Genomic DNA, 16,608 nt, shown 5'->3' with positions numbered 1-16,608 from the left:
CACACTCACTGCTGTGTCCCTTGCACACTCACACAGGTGTGTCACAGGTGTGTCACACTCACGGGTGTGTCAAACACTCACACTCTCCCTTGCACACTCACAGGTGTGTCACACATTCCCTGCTGTCCCTTGCACACTCACAGGTGTCACACAATCACACTCTCCCTTGCACACTCACTGCTGTGTCCCTTGCACACTCACACAGGTGTGTCACAGGTGTGTCACACTCCACAGGTGTGTCACAGGCGTGTCACACGCGCACACTCTCCCTTGCACACTCACACAGGTGTCACACACCCACACTCTCCCTTGCACACTCACAGGTGTGTCACACCCTCACACTCTCCCTTGCACACTCAGGTGTGTCACACACTCACACAGGTGTCCCTTGCACACTCACACTCTCCCTTGCACACTCACACTCTCCCTTGCACACTCACACAGGTGTGTCACACCCTCACACAGGTGTCCCTTGCACACTCACAGGTGTGTCACACTCACACTCTCCCTTGCACACTCACACTCTCCCTTGCACACTCAATGCTGTGTCCCTTGCACACTCACAGGTGTGTCACACTCAGGTGTGTCACACACCCTCACTCTGTCCCTTGCACACTCACAGGTGTGTCACACACTCACTGCTGTGTCCCTTACACACTCACACAGGTGTCACTTGCACACTCACACTCTCCCTTGCACACTCACACAGGTGTGTCACAGGTGTGTCACACACTCACACAGGTGTGCCTCGCACACTCACACTCTCCCTCGCACACTCAGGTGTGTCACACTCACAAGTGTGTCGCACACTCACGCAAGTGTGTCACAGGTGTGTCACAGGTGTGTCACACCCTCACACAGGTGTCCCTCGCACACTCACACTCTCCCTTGAACACTCACTCTGTCCCTTGCACACTCACAGGTGTGTCACAGGAGTGTCACACCCTCACACTCTCCCTTGCACACTCACAGGTGTGTCACACACTCACACAGGTGTCCCTTGCACACTCACACTGTCCCTTGCACACTCACACTCTCCCTTGCACACTCACAGGTGTGTCACACTCATAGGTGTGTCACACACTCACACAGGTGTCCCTTGCACACTCACGCTCTCCCTTGCACACTCACTCTGTCCCTTGCACACTCACACTCGTGTGTCACACACTCACACTCTCCCTTGCACCCTCACACAGGTGTCCCTTGCACACTCACACAGGTGTCCCTTGCACACTCACGCTCTCCCTCGCACACTCGCCCCCCCTCGAGTGCCACACGCCCATCCCCCACCCCTCGCACACTCACCGCTCGCCCCTCCCCCCCTTGCACACTCACACGAGCGTGCCCCTCCCCCACCCCCCGTTTTTTTTGCACACGCGCGTGTCACACACAACCCCCCCCCCCTCCCCCCGCCCCCACCTCGCACACGCGCGTGCCCACCCCGCCCCTCCCCCCCCCGCCCGTGCCCCGCATGCTCACGGCCCCTCCCCCCCCTCCCCTCCCCTCCCCCCCCCGGCCAGGCCGGGCTCTCAAAGGGCTCTCTCAGGGTCGTCGCCCCTCCCCCCACCCCCACACGCCCCTCCCCCCCAAAAGGCAACGACCCCCCACTCGAATGTCTTCCAGCGCCCCTCCCCCCACCCCCCCTCAGCACCCCTCCCCCCACCCCCCCAAAGCTCGCCCCAGGGTGGGGAGGGGCGCCCCCCCAATTCACTGTGACCCTGCGGAAAAATCGGGGGGGGGAGGGGCGACCGTGGAGCCACGCCCCGCCCCTCCCCCTCCCTCACCCGCCATCGCCCCTCCCCCACCCTCCCCAAAAGCCCCTCCCTCAATGCCCCTCCCCCCCCGTAGAGAAAGGAAAAAACCCCCTCCCCCCCCTACAACCGCCCCTCCCCCCCCAAGCGCTGCCGATCTGCCCCTCCCCCACACCGCGCCCCTCCCCCCCACCCCCCACCCCGCGCGCAGCGGCTCGGGTGTAATTACGGGACAATTAATTCAGCACTTAATTAATTAATTAATTAACTAACGGACGAGTTTCTGGAGTTTTCTTTGCCGGGGGGCGGGGGGAGGGGCGCAGGGAAAGGGGCGGGGCTTGCGGGGAAGGGGGAGGGGCTGAGTGGTGGGGTGGGCGTGGTCTGATGGGCGTGGTCAGAGTGTGCCCGAGTGGGCGTGGCCAGGTGGGTGTGGCTCTGTGGGTGTGGCCAGGTGTGTGCAAAGACTCCTGGCCACGCCCCTTTCCGGACCACGCCCCTCTCCAGACCAGGGAGTTCCAGGTGAGCGGAGTTGGCCACGCCCCCTCTGTAAAAGGCCACGCCCCCAGCACCTCTGTTTGGGAATCTTCCATAGATCCCCCAATAATCCCCTATAGATCCCACATTGATCCCTCAATAATCCCCTATTGATCCCCCAATAATCACCCAAATAATCCCCTATAGATCCCCTATAGATCCCCCATTGATCCCCTATAGATCCCCCATAGATCCCCTATAGATCACCCATTGATCCCCCACTGATCCCCCAACAATCCCCTATAGATCCCCCACTGATCCTTGCAATAATCCCCTATTGATCCCCCAATAATCACCCAAATAATCCCCTATAGATCCCCTATAGATCCCCCTATAGAGCCCCCACAGCCCCCATATAACCCCCCCAGTCCTCCTCAATAATCCCCCCACAGATCCCCCATTAATCCCCCATAGATCTCCTATAGATCCCCAATAATCCCCCAATAATCCCCCAGAGAGCTCCCATTGATCCCCAATAGATCCCCCAATAATCCCTCCACTAATCCCCTATAGACCCCCATTGATCCCCCATACACCCCCCAATAATCCCCTGATATTGCCCTATTGATCCCCCATAAACCCCCAAAAAATCCCCCAATAATCCCCTATAGATCCCACATAGATCCCCCAATAATCCCCCATTGATCCTCCATAGATCCCCCCAATAATTCCTGCACAGTCCCCAATAATCTCCCAATAATCCCCCAATAATTCCCCATAAACCCCCATCGATCCCCTCAATAATCCCGTATAGACCCCCCATTGATCCCCTATAGATCCCCATAATCCCCACAACCCCCCGCAGCCCCTCCCCGCGAAGCCCCTCGGCTCCTCTCGGCTCCAGTTCGGGCCGGTTCGGGCTGGTTCAGATACTCTCGGCTCCGGTTCGGGTCGGTTCGGCTCCTCCCGGCTCCGGTTCGGGCCGGTTCGGCTCCTCCCGGCTCCGCTCGGCTCCGGTTCGGGCCGGTTCGGCTCCTCCCGGCCGCGCTCGGCTCCTCCCGGCTCCTCCCGGCCTCCTTCGGGCTCCTTCGGGATCGTTCGGCTCCGCTCGGCTCCCGTCGGGCCGGTTCGGCTCCGCTCGGCTCCCGTCGGGCCGGTTCGGCTCCGGTTCGGCTCGGTTCGGCTCCGCTCGGGCCGGCAGGTGAGCGGGGCCCGGCCGGAGGGACCGCGGGCCCGGGGGGGGCGGGGGAGATTTGGGGGGCGGTTTGGGGGTGCAGGTGAGGGGGGGACAGGTGAGGGGGGCACAGGTGAGGGGGGCGGGGTTTGGGGGGCAGGTGATGGGTGCAGGTTTTTGGGGTGCAGGTGAGGGGGGCACAGGTGATGGGGACAGGTTTTGGGGTGCAGGTGAGGGGAGAATTTGGGGGGCGGTTTGGGGTGCAGGTGATGGGGGCAGGTGATGGGGACAGGTGTGGGGTGCAGATTTTGGGGACAGGTATTGGGGTTCAGGTGTGTGTGGGAGATTTGGGGTGCAGGTGAGGGGGCAGGTGATGGGGGGCGGTTTTGGGTGCAGGTTTTGGGGTGCAGGTGTGGGGCAGGTGATGAGGGCGGTTTTGGGGTGCAGGTGAGGGGGGCACAGGTGATGGGTGCAGATTTGGGGACAGGTGTGTGGGGCAGGGTTTGGGGTGCAGGTTTGGGATGCAGGTGACAGGGACAGGTTTAGGGGTTCAGATGTGGGGTGCAGATTTGGGGACAGGTATTGGGGTTCAGGTGTGTGTGGGAGATTTGGGCTGCAGGTGTTGGGGTTCAGGTGTGTGGGACAGGTATTGGGGTGTGAATTTGGGGTACAGGTGATGGGGTGCAGGTGTGGGGTGCAGATTTGGGTGTGCAGGTTTTGGGGGTTCAGGTGTGTGGGGCTGATTTTGGGGGTGCAGGTTCAGGAGCTGATTTGGGGGGTGCAGGTGTTGCAGCTCAGGTGTTTGGGACAGGTATTGGGATGCAGGTTTGGGGTGCAGATTTGGGGACAGGTATTGGGGTTCAGGTGTGGGGAGCAGGTTTGGGGTTCAGGTATTGGGGGGATTTTGGGGTGAGGGTGATTTTGGGGTGCAGGTGTTGGGGTGCAGGTGTGTGGTACAGGTATTGGGGTTCAGGTATTGGGGGATTTTGGAGTGGGGTTGATTTTGGGGGGCAGGTGTGTGGGACTGATTTAAGGGGTTCAGGTGTTGGGGCTGATTTTGGGAGGTGATTTTGGGGTGCAGGTTCAGGAGCTGATTTTGGGGCGCAGGTTTTGCGGGTTCAGGTGTTGGGGTTCAGGTGTGTGGGACAGGTATTGGGTGTGAATTTGGGGTGCAGGTGTGTGGGACAGGTATTGGGGTGAAGGTTTGGGGTGCAGATTTGGTGACAGGTATTGGGGTGCAGGTATTGGGTGATTTTGAGGTGGGGGTGATTTTGGGGTGCAGGTGTGTGGAGCAGGTGATGGGGAGGTTTTGGGGCGCAGGTTTTGGGGTTCAGGTGTGTGGGGCTGAATTTTGGGGGTTCAGGTGTGTGTGACAGATTTTGGATTTGGGATTTTGGGGGTTCAGGTGTGTGGGGCTGATTTTGGGGAGGTGATTTTGGGGTGCAGGTTGAGGAGCTGATTTTGGGGCGCAGGTTTTGCGGGTTCAGGTGTTGGGGTTCAGGTGTGTGGACAGGTATTGGGGTGTGAATTTGGGGTGCAGGTGTAGGGAACAGGTGTTGGGGGAATTTTGGGGTGAAGGTTTGGGGTGCAGATTTGGTGACAGGTGTTGGGGTTCAGGTATTGGGGGATTTTGGGTTGGGGGTGATTTTGGGGTTCGGGTGTGTGGAGCAGGTGATGGGGAGGTTTTGGGGGTTTCAGGTTTTGGGGAGTCAGGTGAGTGGGGCTGATTTTGGGGAGGAGATTTTGGGGGTGCAGGTTCAGGAGCTGATTTTGGGGTTCAGGCATGGGGACTCAGGTGTGTGGGACAGGTATTGGGGTTCAGGTGTTGGGGTGCAGTTTTGGGGGCAGGTATTGGGGTTCAGGTATTGAGAGATTCTGGGGTGGGGGTGATTTTGGGGTGCAGGTGTGTGGGGCTGATTTGAGGGGTTCAGGTATTTGGGTTCAGGTGTGTGGGACACGTTTAGGGGAGTGATTTTTGGGGGTGCAGGTGTGTGGAGCTGAATTTGGGGGTGCAGGTGTTGGTTTTAGGTGTGTGGGACAGGTATTGGGGTTCAGGTGTGGGTGGCAGGTTTGGGGCAGATTTTGGGGGTTCAGGTGTGTGGGGCTGAATTTCGGGGGGTTCGGTGTGTGGACTCAGTTTAGGGGTTCAGGTAGGAGGGATGAATTTTGAGTGAGGATTTTGGGGTTCAGGTGTGTGGGGCTGATTTTGGGGAGGAGATTTTGGGGGTGCAGGTTCAGGAGCTGATTTTGGGGGTGCAGGTGTTGGGGTTCAGATGTGTGGGACAGGTTTGGGGGTGAAGTTGTGGGGTGCAGATTTAGGGTGCAGGTGTTGGGGTTCAGGTGTGTGGGACAGGTATTGGGTGTGAATTTGGGGTGCAGGTGTAGGGAACAGGTATTGGGGGAATTTTGGGGTGCAGGTATTGGGGGCAGATTTGGGGGGATTTTGGGGTTCAGGTGTTGGGGCAGGTATTGGGGTTCAGGTATTGGGGGATTTTGGGGTGGGGTTGATTTTGGGGTTCAGGTGTGCGGGGCTGATTTTGGGGAGGAGATTTTGGGGGTACAGGTTCAGGAGCTGATTTTGGGGTTCAGGTGTTGGGGCTCAGGTGTGTGGGACAGGTATTGGGGTGCAGGTGTTGGGGATTTTGGGGTGGGAGTGATTTTGGTGGTTCAGGTGTGTGTGGGAGATTTGGGGTTCAGGTGTTGGGGTTCAGATGTGTGGGACAGGTAATGGGGTGTGAATTTGGGGTGTAGGTGTAGGGAACAGGTATTGGGGAATTTTGGGGTGAAGGTTTGGGGTGCAGATTTGGGGACAGGTATTGGGGTTCAGGGATTGGGGGGATTTTGGGGTGGGGGTGATTTTGGGGTTCAGGTGTGTGGGACAAGTTTGGGGGAGGAGATTTTGGGGGTGCAGGTTGAGGAGCTGATTTGGGGCGCAGGTTTTGCGGGTTCAGGTGTTGGGGTTCAGGTGTGTAGGACAGGTATTGGGGTGTGAATTTGTGGTGCAGATTTGGGGACAGGTATTGGGGTTCAGGTATTGGGGTTCAGGTGTGCGTAGCAGGTGATGGGGTTGGTTTTGGGGTGCAGGTTTTGGGGGTTCAGGTGTGTGGGGCTAATTTTGGGGTTCAGGTATTGGGGTTCAGGTGTGTGTGGGAGATTTGGGAGGCAGGTGAGAGGGGCAGGTATGTGGGACAGGTATTGGGGTGCAGGTGTTGGGGATTTTGGGTGGGGGTGATTTTGGGGTTCAGGTGTGTGGGGCTGATTTTGGGAGGAGATTTTGGGGGTGCAGGTTCAGGAGCTGATTTTGGGGTTTCAGGTGTTGGGGTTCAGGTGTGGGGGGCATTTTGGGGTGGGGGTGAATTTGGGGTGCAGGTGTGTGGGGCAGGTATTGGGGTTCAGGTGTGTGTAGGAGATTTGGGGGTGCAGGTGTGTGGGACAGTATTGGGGTTCAGGTATTGGGGGATTTTGGGGTGGGGGTGATTTTGGGGTTCAGGTGTGTGGAGCAGGTGATGGGGAGGTTTCGGGGCGCAGGTTTTGGGGGTTCAGGTGTGTGGGGCTGAATTTTGGGGGGTTCGGGTGTGTGTGACAGATTTTGGATTTGGGATTTTGGGGGTTCAGGTGTGTGGGGCTGATTTTGGGGAGGAGATTTTGGGGGTGCAGGTTCGGGAACTGATTTGGGGGGTTCAGGTGTTGGGGTTCAGGTGTGTGGGACAGGTATTGGGGTGTGAATTTGGGGTGCAGATTTGGGGACAGGTATTGGGGTTCAGGTGTTGGGGGATTTTGGGGTGGGGGTGATTTTGGGGGTTCAGGTGTGTGGGGCTGATTTTGGGGAGGAGATTTTGGGGGTGCAGGTTCAGGAGCTGATTTTGGGGGTTCAGGTGTTGGGGCTCAGGTGTGTAGGACAGGTATTGGGGTGTGGATTTGGGGTGCAGGTGTAGGGAACAGGTATTGGGGGATTTTGGGGTGGGGGTGATTTTGGGGTTCAGGTGTGTGGGGCTGATTTTGGGGAGGTGATTTTGGGGGTGCAGGTTGAGGAGCTGATTTTGGGGGTTCAGGTGTTGGGGTTCAGGTGTGTGGAACAGGTTTGGGGGATTCAGGTGTGGGGTGCAGATTTAGGGTGCAGGTATTGGGGTTCAGGTATTGGGGGGATTTTGGGGTGAGGGTGATTTTGGGGTGCAGGTGTTGGGGTTCAGGTGTGTAGGGCAGGTATTGGGGTGCAGGTGTTGGGGACAGGTATTGGGGATTTTGGGGTGGGGGTGATTTTGGGGGTTCAGGTGTGTGAGGCTGATTTTGAGTTTGGGATTTTGGGGTTCAGGTGTGTGGGGCTGATTTTGGGGAGGAGATTTTGGGGGTGCAGGTTCAGGAGCTGATTTTGGGGTTCAGGTGTTGGGGCTCAGGTGTGTAGGACAGGTATTGGGGTGTGAATTTGGGGTGCAGGTGTAGGGAACAGGTATTGAGGTGAAGGTTTGGGGTGCAGATTTGGGGACAGGTATTGGGGATTTTGGGGAGGGGTTGATTTTGGGGTTCAGGTGTGTGGGACGAATTTTGGGTTTGAGATTTTGGGGGTGCAGGTTCAGGAGCTGATTTTGGGGCGCAGGTTTTGCAGGTTCAGGTGTTGGGGACAGGTATTGGGGTTCAGGTGTTGGGGTGCAGGTGTGTGGGACAAGTTTGGGGGAGGTGATTTTGGGGGTGCAGGTGTGTGGGGCTGAATTTTGGGTTTGGGATTTTGGGGTTCAGGTGTATTGGGGGTGAATTTGTGGGTTCAGGTGTGTGGGGCTAAAGTTTGGGGTTGAGATTTTGGGGTTCAGGTGTGTGGGGCAGAATTTGGATTTGGGATTTTTGGGGTGGGATTTTGGGGGTTCAGGTGTTTGGGGCTGAATTTTGGGGCAGAATTTGTGGGTTCAGGTGTGTGAGGCTGAATTTTGGGTTTGGGATTTTGGGGTTAATGTGTCTGGGGTAAAATTTGGGATTCAGGTGTGTGGGGCTGAATTTTGGGGGTCGGATGTGTGGGGCTGAAATTTGGGGAGGGGATTTTGGGGTGTGGATTTTGGGGGTTCAGGTGTGTGGGGCAGATTTTGGTTTGGGATTTTGGGGGTTCAGGTGTGAAGGCTTGAATTTGGGGTGAGGATTTTGGGGTTCAGGTGTGTGGGGCAGATTTTGGGTTTGGGATTTGGGGAGTTCAGTGTGTGGGGCTGAATTTGGGTTTGGGATTTGGGGGGTTCAGGTGTGTGGGGGTGAATTTGGGTTTGGGATTTTGGAGATTCAGGTCTGTGGGACTCAGTTTAGGGCTTCAGGTGTGAAGGGGTGAATTTGGGGTGAGGATTTTGGGGTTTCAGGTGTGTGGGGCTGATTTTGGGTTTGGGTTTTTGGGGGTTCAGGTGTGTGGGACTGATTTTGGGGTGGGAATTTTGGGGTTCCAGGTGTGTGGGGCTAAAGTTTGGGGTTGAGATTTTGGGGGTTCAAGTGTGTGGGGCTGAATTTTGGGTTTGGAATGTTGGGTTTCAGGTGTGTGGGACAGATTTTGGGGCAGATTTAGGGGTTCAGGTGTGTGGGACTGAATTTGGGTTTGAGATTTTGGGGGTTCAGGTGTGTGGGGCTGAATTTTGGGGTTGGGATTTTGGGGGTTCAGGTGTGTGGGACTGATTTTGGGGAGGGGATTTTGGGGTTCAGGTGTGTGGGGCAGAATTTGGGGAGGGGATTTTGGGGTTGGGATTTTGGGGGTTCAGGTGTGTGGGGGTGAATTTGGGTTTGGGATTTTGGAGATTCAGGTCTGTGGGACTCAGTTTAGGGGTTCAGGTGTGAAGGGGTGAATTTGGGGAGGGAATTTTGGGGTTTCAGGTGTGTGGGGCTGAAATTTGGGGTGATGATTTTGGAGGTTCAGGTCTGTGGGACTCAGTTTAGGGGTTCAAGTGTGAAGGGGTGAATTTGGGGTGAGGATTTTGGCGGTTCAGGTGTGTGGGGCAGAATTTGGATTTGGGATTTTTGGGGTTGGGATTTTGGGGGTTCAGGTGTTTGGGGCTGAATTTTGGGGCAGAATTTGTGGGTTCAGGTGTGTGAGGCTGAATTTTGGTTTGGGATTTTGGGGTTAATGTGTCTGGGGGTAAAATTTGGGATTCAGGTGTGTGTGGGGCTGAATTTTGGGGTCGGATGTGTGGGGCTGAAATTTGGGGAGGGGATTTTGGGGTTGGGATTTTGGGGTTCAGGTGTGTGGGGCTGAATTTTGGGTTTGGGATTTTGGGGGTTCAGGTGTGTGAGGCTGAATTTTGGGTTTGGGATTTTGGGGTTCAGGTGTTTGGGGGTGAATTTGGGGGTTTGGGATTTTGGGGGTTCAGGTGTGTGGAACAGATTTTGGGTTTTTGGGATTTTGGGGGTTCAGGTGTGTGGGGCTGATTTTGGGTTCAGGTGTGTGGGAATTTTGGGGGTTCAGGTGTGTGGGAATTTTGGGGTTTCAGGTGTGAAGGGGTTAATTTGGGGTTGAGATTTTGGGGGTTCAGGTGTGTGGGGCTGATTTTGGGGTTGAGATTTTGGGGGTTCAGGTGTGTTTGAATTTTGGGGTTTCAGGTGTGTGGGGCTGAATTCAGGGCGGGAATTTTGGGGGTCACGTGATCACTTTTGGGGTGTGTCCCCCCCCTCTTTTCGCCCCTCCCCCCGCAGGTGACGCGAGGGGCCCCCCCTGGCCCCGCCCTCCATGGCCCGGCCCCGCCCCCCCCGCCCCCCCCCCCGGCCCCTCTGAGCCCCCCCAAGAGTCGGGAGACCCCAAAGGTGAGCGGGGGGCGGGGCTTGAAGGGGAGGGAATGGAGGGGGAGGGGCTTAAAGGGGAGGGGAGAAATGGGTGAGGTTTAAAGGGGAGGAGCTTAAATGGGTGGGGGTTAAGGGGAGGGGCTTAAATGGGGTGGAGTTTAAAGGGGAGGGGCTTAAATGGGGGCTTAAAGGGGAGAAATGGGCGGGGTTTAAGAGGGAGGTGCTTAAATGGGTGGGGTTTAAGGGGGAGGGGCTTAAAGGAGGAGGGGTTTAATGGGTGGGGCTAAAGGGGGAGGGGTTTAAAGGGGAGGTGTTTAAAGGGGAGGGGCTTAAATGGGTGGCGTTTAAGTGGCGTGGTTTATTGGAGGAGCTTAAGGGGAGGGGCTTAAATGGAGGGGAAATGGGTGGGTTTAAAGGGGTGGCTTAAAGGGGAGGGGCTTAAATGGGCGGGGCTTATGTGGGCGGGTTGTATATGGGTGGGGTTTAATGGGTGGGGCTAAAGGGGGAGGGGTTTAAAGGGGAGGAGCTTGAATGGGTGGTGGCTCGAGGGGAGGGGCTTAATAGGGAGGGGCTGAGTGGGCGGGGCTTAAATGGGGAGGGCTGGGAGAGGCTTCATGTTTATTTATTCATATTCATATTTATATTTTACCCCTATTTTTCATATATTTAACCCCAAAATTTTTTATATTTTATCCATAATTTATCCACATTTTATCTATATTTTATCCATATTTTATCCACATTTTACCCACATTTTTTCCGTATTTTAACCATATTTTATCCCATATTTTATCCACAGTTTTCCATTTTTAATCCATTTTTTACCCAAATTTACCACAATTTTCCCCTTATTTTCTCCACACTCTGGGCTCTCACCCAGAACATTTTCCCTTCCATTTTTAGCAATTTTTAGATTTTTTCCTCCATTTTTTGCCCCATTTCAGGCCATGTCAGTTGACTACGAGAAGGGCATTTTTACCCAAATTCCTATTTTTCCCCAAATTCCGTTTTAACCCAAAATCCCCATTTTTTACCCCAAATCCAGGCCATGTCAGCTGACTACGAGGAGCACGTTTTTCCCAAATTTCCCATTTTTACCAAAATCTCCATTTTTTACCCCAAATCCAGCCCATGTCAGTTGACTACGCGGAGGACATTCTTACCCAAATTCCCATTTTCCCAAAATCCTCATTTTTTACCCCAAATTTCAGACCATGTCAGGTGACTACGAGGAGCACGTTTTTTCTAAATTCCATTTTTACCAAATTCCCCATTTTTTTACCCAAAATCCAGTCCATGTCAGGTGACTATGAGGACCACGTTTTTCCCCCAATTCCCATTTTTACCAAAATCCCCGTTTTTCGCCCCAAACCCAGGCCATGTCAGGTGACTAGGAGAGCACGTTTTTCCCAAATTTCCCATTTTTACCAAAATCCCCGTTTCTCGCCCCAACCCAGGCCATGTCAGGTGACTACGAGGAGCACATTTTTTCCCAATTTCTCATTCTTTACCAAAATTTCCATTTTTTACCCAAATTCCCATTTTTACCAAAATCCCCATTTTTTACCCCAAATTTCAGACCATGCCAGTTGCCTACAAGGAGGATGTTTTTACCAAAATTTGCCATTTTTACCAAAATCCCATTTTTACCCAATTTCCCTTTTTTTTACCTAATTTCCCATTTTTACCCAAATTTCCAATTTTACCAAATTTCCTATTTTTCACCCCAATCCAGGCCATGTCAGGTGACTACGAGGAGCACATTTTTTCCCAATTTCTCATTTTTTACCAAAATTCCCAATTTTTTCCCAAATTTCCCATTTTTACCAAAATCCCTGTTTTTCACCCCATTTTCAGGCCGTGTCAGGTGACTACGAGGAGCACGTTTTTCCCCAAATTTCCCATTTTTACCAAAATCTCAATTTTTACCCCAAATCCAGCCCATGTCAGGTGACTACGAGGAGCACGTTTTTTCTAAATTCCCATTTTTACCAGATTTCCCATTTTTTACCCCAAATCCAGTCCATGTCAGGTGACTCCGAGAAGCACATTTTTCCCAAAATTCCATTTTTACCAAATTCCCCGTTTTTCACCCCATTTTCAGACCGTGTCAGGTGACTACGAGAAAGACGTTTTTCCCCAAATTCCCGTTTTTCCCAAAATCCCCATTTTTTTACCCAAATCCAGGCCATGTCAGGTGACTACGAGGAGCACATTTTTACCCAAATTTCCATTTTACCCAAATCCCCATTTTTCACCCCAATCCAGGCCATGTCAGGTGACTACGAGGAGGACGTTTTTACCCAAATTCCATTTTTAAACCGAATTTTCCATTTTTTACCCCAAATCCAGTCCATGTCAGGTGACTATGAGGACACATTTTTACCCAAATTCCATTTTTACCAAATTCCCCTTTTTCACACCCATTTTCAGGCCGTGTCAGGACTACGAGAAGGACGTTTTTACCCAATTTCCCATTTTTTCCCGAATTCCCATTTTTTACCCCATTTTCAGCCCATGTCAGGTGACTACAAGGAGGATGCTTTTACACAAATTTCCCGTTTTTACCAAAATCCCTTTTTGCTGAATTTCCTATTTTTTACCCAATTTCCCATTTTTACCCAAATTTCCATTTTTACCCAAAATTCCCATTTTTACCAAAATCCCCTTTTCTTGCCCCAAATCCAGGCCATGTCAGGTGACTACGAGGAGGACGTTTTTTACTCAAATTCCAATTTTTACAAATCCCCATTTTTTACCCAAATTCCCATTTTTACCAAATCCCTGTTTTTTTTGGCCCCAAACCCAGGCCATGTCAGGTGACTACGAGGAGCACATTTTTCCCAAAATTCCCATTTTTACCAAATTCCCCGTTTTTCACCCCATTTTCAGGCCGTGTCAGGTGACTACGAGAAGGACGTTTTTACACAAATTTCCCTTTTACCAAATCCCATTTTTGCTGAATTTCCTATTTTTTACCCAATTTCCCATTTTTACCCAAATTTCCATTTTTACCCAAATTTCCCATTTTTACCAAAATCCCCATTTTTCACCCCAATCCAGGCCATGTCAGGTGACTACAAGGAGTACATTTTTTCCCCAAATTTCCCATTTTTACAAAATCCCCGTTTTTCGCCCCATTTTCAGGCCATGTCAGCTGACTATGAGGAGCACGTTTTTACCCAAATTTCCCATTTTTACCAAAATCCCGTTTTTTACTCAATTCCCATTTTTACCAAAATCCCCGTTTTTCACCCCAAACCCAGGCCATGTTACGTGACTACAGGAGCACGTTTTTAACCCAAATTCCCATTTTTTCCCCAAATCCCATTTTTTACCCCATTTTCAGGCCATGTCAGGTGACTATGAGGAGCACATTTTTACCCAAATTCCCATTTTCACCCAAATTTCCATTTTTACCAAAATCCCCTTTTTTCATCCAAATTTCCATTTTTAAACCAAAATCCCCATTTTTCACCCCAAACCCAGGCCATATCAGGTAACTAGGAGACACATTTTTACCCAAATTTCCCATTTTTATCAAATCCCCATTTTTCACCCCATATTTTAGGCCATGTCAGGTGACTACGAGGAGGACATTTTAACCAAATTTCTCATTTTTTACCAAAATCTCTGGTTTTTACCCCAAATCCAGGCCATGTCAGGTGACTACGAGGAGGACATTTTTACCCAAATTCCCATTTTTACCAAAATCCCCATTTTTCACCCCAAACCCAGGCCATGTCAGGTGACTACGAGGAGGACATTTTTACCCAAATTTCCATTTTTACCAAAATCTCATTTTCACCAAAATCCCCATTTTTCACCCCATATTTTAGGCCATGTCAGGTGACTACAAGGAGGAATTTTTACCCAAATTTCCCATTTTTACCAAAATCCCCGTTTTTTTGCCCCATTTTCAGGCCATGTCAGGTGACTACGAGGAGGATGTTTTTTCCCAAATTCCCATTTTTACCAAATCCCCGTTTCTCGCCCCAATCCAGGCCATGTCAGGTGACTACGAGGAGGACGTTTGCCGCAGTGCGCTGCGCCTGGTGCACGAGCTCTGCTTCGCCCCCCGTGCCCGCCCGCCACGCGCGCTGCCTCGAGTTCACCGACCTGCTGCGGCACCGCGGCCACCCCCGGCCCGCCGACACAGGTACGGCTCACCTGGGGACAGGTACGGCACACCTGGGGACACCTGGGGACAGGTATGGCACACCTGGGACAGGTATGGCACACCTAGGCACACCTGGGGACAGGTATGGCACACCTGGGACAGGTACGGCACACCTGGGACACCTGGGGACACCTTGGTACAGGTACAGCTCACCTGGGGACACCAGGGGACAGGTACAGCTCACCTGGGGACACCTGGGACAGGTACAGCACACCTGGGCACACCTGGGCACACCTGGGCACACCTGGGACAGGTACGTCACACCTGGGACAGGTACGGCACACCTGGGTACACCTGGGTAGAGGTACGGGACACCTGGGGACAGGTACGGCACACCTGGGCACACCTGGGCACACCTGGGCACACCTGGGCACACCTGGGGACAGGTACGGCACACCTGGGCACACCTGGGCACACCTGGGACCAGACTCCCCCCAGAATTTGGTGAATTTGGGTGAATTTGTGGCAAATTTCCCGCTGATTTTCTGTGAATCTTTTTGCAATTTTGGGGGAAAATTTTGCGGATTTCAGTTGAATTTGAATGGATTTTCATGGGATTTTTTGCTTTTTTTAAAATCTTGGACTAATTTTGGTTGATTCCTGTAGATTTTGGGTTATTTTTGGTTGATTTTGTCCAATTTTGGGGTTTTTTTCCTCCCCCTGTCCGTCATTGTCACCTTCTGCGGCCTGGTCCTGCTCGGGGTGACCTGGGAGTGAATTTGGGGGGATTTTAGTGGGATTTTTTGCAGATTTTTGTAGATTTAGGGTTGATTTTTGTAGATTTTGGTTTCTTTTGGGTTAATTTTGTCCAATTTTGAGTTTTTATCCCCCCAGAGGTGTCGGTCAGCCTCCTGTCCATCATTGTCACCTTCTGCGGCCTGGTCCTGCTGGGGTGTCCTGGCAGTGAATTTGGGGGATTTTTGTGGAATTTTTTGCAGATTTGTGTAGATTTAGGTTGATTTTGTAGATTTTGGTTTATTTTGGTTAATTTTGTCCAATTTTGTGTTAATTTTGGTTTATTGTGGGCTTTTCTGCTCCCAGAGGTGTCAGTCAGCCTCCTGTCCATCATGGTCACCTTCTGTGACCTGGTCCTGTCTGGGGTGTCCTGGGGGATTGGGCTGAATTTGGATGGTTTTTTGTGGCATTTTTGTAGATTTAGGGTTGATTTTTGCAGATTTTGGGATGATTTTAGGTTAATTTTGTCCAATTTGGGGTTTTTCTGCCCCCAGAGGTATCAGTCAGCCTCCTGTCCGTCATTGTCACCTTCTGTGGCCTGGTCCTGCTCGGGGTGACCTGGGGGAGACTGGGGTGAATTTTGGGAGGATTTTTGTTGAGTTTTTTGCAGATTTGAGTGAATTTGGTTTATTTTAGGTTAATTTTGTCCATTTTGGGTTTTTGTCTCCCCAGAGGTGTCGGTCAGCCTCCTGTCCGTCATTGTCACCTTCTGCGGCCTGGTCCTGCTCGGGTGTCTGGGGGAGATTGGGGTGAATTTTGGGAGGATTTTTGTGGGTTTTTGCAGATTTGAGTTAATTTTGGTTTATTTTAGGTTAATTTTGCCCAATTTGGGTTTTTCTGCCCCCAGAGGTGTCGGTCAGCCTCCTGTCCGTCATTGTCACCTTCTGCGGCCTGGTCCTGTCTGGGGGTGTCTGGGGGAGATTGGGGTGAATTTTGGGGGGATTTTGTAGGGTTTTTGCAGTTTTGTGTGGATTTTGGCTTGATTTTGGTTTAATTTTGTCCAATTTTGGGTTTTTCTGCCCCCAGAGGTGTTGGTCAGCCTCCTGTCCGTCATTGTCACCTTCTGCGGCCTGGTCCTGTCTGGGGTCCTGGGAGTGAATTTGGGTGGAGTTTTGTGGGTTTTTTGTAGATTTAGGGTTGATTTTTGTAGATTTAGGGTTGATTTTTGCAAATTTTGGGTTATTTTGGTTTAATTTTTTCCAATTTTGGGTTTTTGTCCCACCAGAGGTGTTGGTCAGCCTCCTGTCCGTCATTGTCACCTTGTGCGGCCTGGTCCTGCTCGGGGAGTCCTGGAGTGAATTTGGATGGATTTTTGTGGGGTTTTTTGTAGATTTAGGGTTGATTTTTGTAGATTTAGGTTGATTTTTGCAGATTTTGGGTTATTTTGGTTTAATTTTGTCCAATTTTGGGTTTTATCCCTCCAGAGGTGTCGGTCAGCCTCCTGTCCGTCATCGTCACCTTCTGTGGCCTGGTCCTGCTCGGGATGACCTGGGAGTCAATTTGGGGGGATTTTTGTGGGGTTTTTGTAGATTTAGGGTTGATTTTTTGACTAATTT

At 52.1% G+C, this 16,608-nt stretch overlaps 2 long non-coding RNA genes across 2 annotated transcripts; both read left to right on the top strand.

Annotated features, from left to right (window-relative positions):
• On the top strand, nucleotides 1–1,352 carry LOC117011425. Its single transcript, XR_004420947.1, has 4 exons — nucleotides 1–47; nucleotides 324–486; nucleotides 923–993; nucleotides 1,220–1,352. It is a non-coding gene; the product is annotated as an uncharacterized LOC117011425 (long non-coding RNA).
• Nucleotides 1,353–10,109: 8,757 nt separating this feature from the next.
• Nucleotides 10,110–15,788, top strand: LOC117011428. The gene is made up of 3 exons (XR_004420951.1): nucleotides 10,110–10,158; nucleotides 14,142–14,296; nucleotides 15,725–15,788. It is a non-coding gene; the product is annotated as an uncharacterized LOC117011428 (long non-coding RNA).
• Nucleotides 15,789–16,608: the final 820 nt, after the last annotated feature.

Source organism: Catharus ustulatus, unplaced genomic scaffold, assembly GCF_009819885.2.
Source record: "Catharus ustulatus isolate bCatUst1 unplaced genomic scaffold, bCatUst1.pri.v2 scaffold_147_arrow_ctg1, whole genome shotgun sequence".
Classification (NCBI taxonomy): Eukaryota; Metazoa; Chordata; class Aves; order Passeriformes; family Turdidae; genus Catharus; species Catharus ustulatus.
The sequence above is the reverse complement of the archived record's forward strand: the minus strand, read 5'-3'. Positions and strand labels throughout refer to the sequence as shown.